Source organism: Tupaia chinensis, unplaced genomic scaffold (genome assembly GCF_000334495.1).
Source record: "Tupaia chinensis unplaced genomic scaffold, TupChi_1.0 Scaffold149798_1, whole genome shotgun sequence".
Classification (NCBI taxonomy): Eukaryota; Metazoa; Chordata; class Mammalia; order Scandentia; family Tupaiidae; genus Tupaia; species Tupaia belangeri.
The window spans coordinates 1,133,227-1,139,024 of NW_006209642.1; the positions used below are offsets into that span (position 1 = coordinate 1,133,227).

The 5,798-nt window shown below is 39.1% G+C and overlaps 1 pseudogene; it reads right to left on the reverse strand.

Annotated features, from left to right (window-relative positions):
* Window positions 1-3,255: 3,255 nt before the first annotated feature.
* LOC102491486 (tropomyosin alpha-3 chain pseudogene) lies at window positions 3,256-5,216 on the reverse strand (annotated as a pseudogene).
* Between the last annotated feature and the right edge of the window lie 582 nt (window positions 5,217-5,798).

Below are 5,798 nucleotides of genomic sequence, written 5' to 3' on the forward strand. Positions count from 1 at the left end.
CTAAGTTGAGAAGAGACTAAGATCTCAGTGGGCTATTAAGAGTTGATAATATTTCTTTAAGGAAAATAGGCCCACTTTAGACCTGAGAGATAGTAGGAGATACCTATCAGGGAAAAGCGAATTTTTATAGATAGAGTGATATTAGTAAGTACTTTAAAGTTGGTATATTGACTATAGAATTTGTACTATTCAGCATATTTATAGCAGCAAATTAGCCTGTTCGCGGAAGCTCAAGTGATGGCACACCACTGTCTAATGCTGGGATCACATGGGAGACCCAAGTTTGGACCCGGGACTGACCAGAAAATATGCAAAGTGGCAGAATGCCTGGGATTATGGCTGTCTGGAAGGCTGGAATGGAAAGATTGCAACACAGAGAGACCCCTCAGGATTGTGTATCTCTCTGCCTCTATCTCTCTCTACCACGCTGGTCCCTGATGAAAGTTATGATACTTAAAAATTTCCTTGACTTACTTATTACCCACTGTGAGGACATCATTAAACACCGACCAACAAGTAAAGAGAACACAGATTTTTTTTTTAAGGGTAACGATATTGTTGCAACACAATGTTGCTGTAAAATGTCAATGAACTATATTAAATTAAACTGTATGTGAAATGCTGAAATTTTCCTACTTTTGATACACAGAAATGGCCATTTGATATGATTCAATATAATATTCCATTTAATTTATTATTCAAAGAAGAATGTTGTTCATAATAGAATGCTACATAGGAGAAATCATTTAAAAATTAGTTTGGGAACCAGAGGTGGTGTGCTGGATTCCCATGTGGCCAATTATGGCTTGAGTCCTGGACTTGAAAATGCCATTGGGTGCATGTGCACACATGCCCAAAATCCTAGGAGGAGAATGGAGGAAAAGGGATTGCAGTGTAGACATCTCCCTGAGGGGTGATTTCTCACTTTCCCTTTTACTGTCTTTCTCTCGCTCTCTGGTGAATACACGTGCCCTATGACAAAAAATCTAAAAAAATAAATAAATAAATAAATAAAAATTAAATAAGTTAATTTTAAGTATAATAAGGTCTTTTAAGAAGGAAAAACAAAAAACCTTACTGATTAATAGAACAGTTATTGAAATTTCAGAAAAAAGGTAATGAGAAAATATGCCATGCCTCAATATAAAATAAAAACAAGTTTTTATTTGAAAAGTATGTTGTTTTACATAAAGGAAAAAGAAATTATAAAATTTGTAGAGACTGGAATTTGTGGATAATTAAGCTATCAGACTCTGAAAAACAAAAAACAAAATAAAACAAAACAAAACAAAACCTAAATTACTGGAGAACTAAATTTTCCCTTGCAGCTCCAGATGTACTCCATTTTATTCACTTATAAAAGAAATGAGTAATTATGTTTTACTCCTCTAGTTTTCATCTTTTTATTAACCATCATTAATCTATAAGGTTTATAAAACTAAGTGAATCACCCATATGGGATCTGGCTGCCTAATCAACAGGACATAAAGCCAGCCCCTGATATATTTCTGATGCTAACATCTTAAATTTTTTCCTTATGTTCCTGGACATCAAGCTTTTCCCATTTTGTATGGTCCATTATCACTGCAAGATGTCTTACACTGAAATCCCAGGCCACGTCCATACAAAGATATTTACATATGATACCTGTAATGACTTGACTTCGCTTATCAGAAATATACCGCTATAGGGTGCATGTGCTCGCCAGACAGACAGAGAGAGACAGAGAAACAGAAAGCGAGAAATCACCCCCCAGAGGGGATGGTCATGCTGCAATCCCTTCTCCTCCGTTCTCCTCTTGGGATCTTGGGCACACACGCACACGCGCCCGGCGTGAGTTTTAAGCCACCGGGTCCAGGATGTGAACCGCGGTCGACTACATGGGAGTCCAGCGACACAGCCATTACGCTAACTGCTGGTTCCCATCAGAAATATACTTTTAAGCAATAAAATAATTGTTAATATACATGATAGATATATTCATTAAAATATCCTTTTAGTTTTTTGGGAAAAAAAAAGAAGTTTATAGAGAGGAGAAAAGCAAACTAATTTTAAAAGATCTAAAGTCAAATAAAGAAGAAAGTAATCTACATGAGCATTTTCTACATAGATAGCTTTTTTTTAAGCTCCCCAGAAAAAAAGAAAAAAAAAAAAAAACAATCCTTTAAATTATAGTTCCTGACCCTATATTTAGAAATGTGGTCTTTCCCAGTCTGGAATTACATTCTTTCTGAAAATCTGAGACTCCTGTTATTATTTTTTTGAGAGTTTAGGTACTGGTTCTTTATTCGAAAAATACAGTTATCAATATCCAATTTTAAAACAATTGGACTATTGGTTTTCAACCAATTGGCCCCAAAGGGACCACATCAAAGGAGAGTACATTTTAAGCCAATAAGCTGCAGGATATACACCTAACAGACCTCTTGAAAAAATTTCTCCAGCACTGCCATTATCCAAAGCACAATGAGTTGGCACTTTTAGAGAGAGTAGCTTAAGACCCAGAAGAGGGTGATGAGTTTCATATGGCTAACTCAGTGGCTAAGACATCATTTTCTTTCATTTAAAGGGAAGGGAGTAATTAAGAGGTCACCTGAACATAAGGGGCACGTGATCCACCCTGAGTGGTTGGGAAGGAGATAGAGATGTGACAAAAATTTGGTCTCAGAGATCTCACCCTCTCTTAATTTGGTCAGCTCAGATTAAACAACAACAACAAGAACAATAATAATAATAATAAATTACCTGAATCATCTTTCCAACTAGACTGGTACTTTGTACCGAGCAATGGTGTTTTCAGTAGTCAAGTCTTTCCCTGGACTCTATTTGGTTCCCAGTAAGGAGGTCTTATACCTTTTCTCTCTAGAGAGAGAGCACATGCTCTCTTTCATCTAAGATGAAAAGTTACTTTCCAAAGATGAGGAAGGGATTGGATGGCTGCTTGGGAGATGTGAGATTATTTGGAATGTTTTACAAAAGGTTGCTACAAAAACATGCAAGGTAATTATAAAATGTACATCACAAGATGCTTTTAAAGACACTTCACACTGTGCTGACGTTCCCTTAAAAGTTGTTCCCAAAAGGTGCTCAGACTCTGCTCAGTTGGAATCTCTGGGAAGATATAGAGACAGTTTGGCAAAAAAAAAAAAAGAGAGAGAGAGAGAAGGGGAGGTAAGGGGAGAGGCAAAAGGAAGAAGCAGCCTTCGACTTAAAGATGAGCCCTTAGTTTCAAGGTCAGCTTTGGGCAGGCTGGCCTCAGGTGGAGTCAGGGTCGGGGGAGGAGCAGCAGCAGGGTGAAACCAGGATGCTCTGTGTCTTGTGCAGGTCAGGCAGTCTGGTCAGCATGCTCTTCGTACAAAGATGTTCCTCTTTTGTGCATTTCAGTTTATGTTCCTGAGGACAGAACCCTAACTACTTTTCCTACTCTATTAATAAGATGTTTTCGGACCAGCAGATGACGTAACAGTTACGTCACTGGACCCCCAAATGGCTGACAGTGGTTTGAGTCTCAGACCCAGTGGCTTCAAACTCATGCTGGGCACTGTGTGTATTTGGGCAAGATGCTGGAAAAACGCAGAAGAAAGGATTACGGTGCGGCCAACCCCACTGGGAGGTGATTTCTTGCTTTCTGTCTCTCTGTGTCTCTGGTGAACACACACGCCCTACAGCAAAAATCTCTCCAATAAATAAATAAAACTTATAAAAAATAATATGCTTTTTAAAGGAGCTTGGAAAGTCACATCTACAAACATTAATCTTGCTCTAACAGACTGCTGTGGCACAGTGATTGTGAGATGGATGGTCCCTGCATCTTGTCCCTGGCATGGCCTTATTAGACACATAATAAAACCTTATCTCTGTTAAGTTAAACACAGGCACTCTTTACTGACTCTAATTTTTTGGAAGCAAAAACTTGTGCTTTTAACCAATTACTAATCTAAGAATTTCTAAACCTACCTGTAAACTTAAAAGCTTCCTCTTCAAAATGTCCTGTGTTTTTGTCTTTGTGTTTTTGGTTTTTGATTTTTGTTTTGTTTGTTTGTTTGTTTTGTTTTGTTTTGTTTTGTTTTTTTTGACCAGGTCAATTGTGAAGACTCCTGATACTGATAGGCAACTTCGTCTGTGTCTCCTGCTCTCAGAACTGTATGAAAAGAGCCACTACATCTGAGCACTCCCCAAATACCTTCCTGTTCTCTAGGTCAGCCACTCATATCTGTGCTTAGAATAAACTGTATTAATATATTTTTTTCTTTTTTAAATTTTTTTTCCCAGAGGGCACATGCACTCACTAAAGAGACAGAGAGAGACAGTGAGAGGGGAAGTGAGAAGCATTCCTCAGGGTAAATGCCATGTCAAAATCCCTTCTCCTCCATTCTTCTCCTGGGATTTTGGGCACATGCACACACATATGCCAGTGTGAATTTTAAGCCACCAGGTCCAGGATTCGAATTGCAGTTGAACCATGTGGGAGTCTAGCACCATAACCACCATGTCACTTGCTGGCCCTGATCATTATTCCTATAGAGCTTGGTTATTTCCATTGATATCCTAAATCATCGATTGTCTTTTCTAGCTTGGCTACCAATCTTTCAGCAGACAGCATGGATCTCTGCCTCCTTGAGTGTATCAGTAGGAATCTTTCTCTCTTCCTCATATTTGTCTCCTTTCTGAGAGTACTTTTCTTCAGCATCACTCAGACACATCAGGTTCTGGTCCATTAGTCTGATCTCCTCCTCCCTTTCTCGGCGATGGAACTCCTCCAGCTCAGCTTGTTCCTCTGTGCATTCCAAGTCTCCTTCAATAATCACCAATTTATGAGCCATCTCTTCATACTTCCTATCTTCCTCTTCTGCAATGTGCTTAGTAGCTTTGAGTTCATTATCCTGGAGTTCCATCTTATCTTCATATTTTAAGGCCCAATTTTCAATAACCTTTATACCTCTTTTATTCTCATCAGCAGCTTTTGCCACTTCCTTAAGTTTTTGCCAGGCTCTCCTGTGCATAGTCTAGCTCCTCTCCTGTGCATAGTCTAGCTCCTCTTCAACCACCTAGATCCTATGATTCAAGGAAGGCCACCTTGGCCTCAGCATGTTCCGAGGCCTGCCTCTCTTCTACTTCCCGCTGGAGGTGCTCGGCCCTCTCCTCTGCATCTTTGGGCTGCTACTGCAGAACCTGAATCTTGTGCTTACTACCTCGAAGGTAGTTATTCTGGCCATAGTGTCCAGCCGGCTCCTGCTTGGGATCAAGTTCCTGCCTATTCTGCTCAGCATTGCAGGTACTTCTCCTGAGACTCTTAGACTAAGGCCATCTTCCTTTCTATACCTAAATTAATAATTAAATGTGATGATGACTAGGTAGCAATATGGTTTTCTTATTTCATAGCATAAAATACAACATGGTTTTATTTTTGAGTTTTCTTTGTTTCTTTCTTTCTTTTGAGAGTTTTGTTATGTGGTGCATGAGAGACAGAAAGCAAGAAGTCACACATCCCGCCCTCCACGGGCAATAGCCACAATTCCTTCTCCTCCATTCACATCTTGGGATTTTTGCCCAGGATGAGTTTTAAGTCATCAAGTCTGGGACTTGAACCTAGGTTGACTATATGGGAGTACAACAATGTAACCATTATGCTATCTGCTTGTCCTGAAGCAATATGGTTTTAAAGCAGGAGAGTTTTTATAATAGTGTTTGGTCACAGTAGGTACTCGTAAATATGTGGTGATTAATAAATGCTGAAGTAAATACATTTAACCCCCCAAAAATGTAGACAAAGAGCCAGAAGACTGACTGAAAATCAC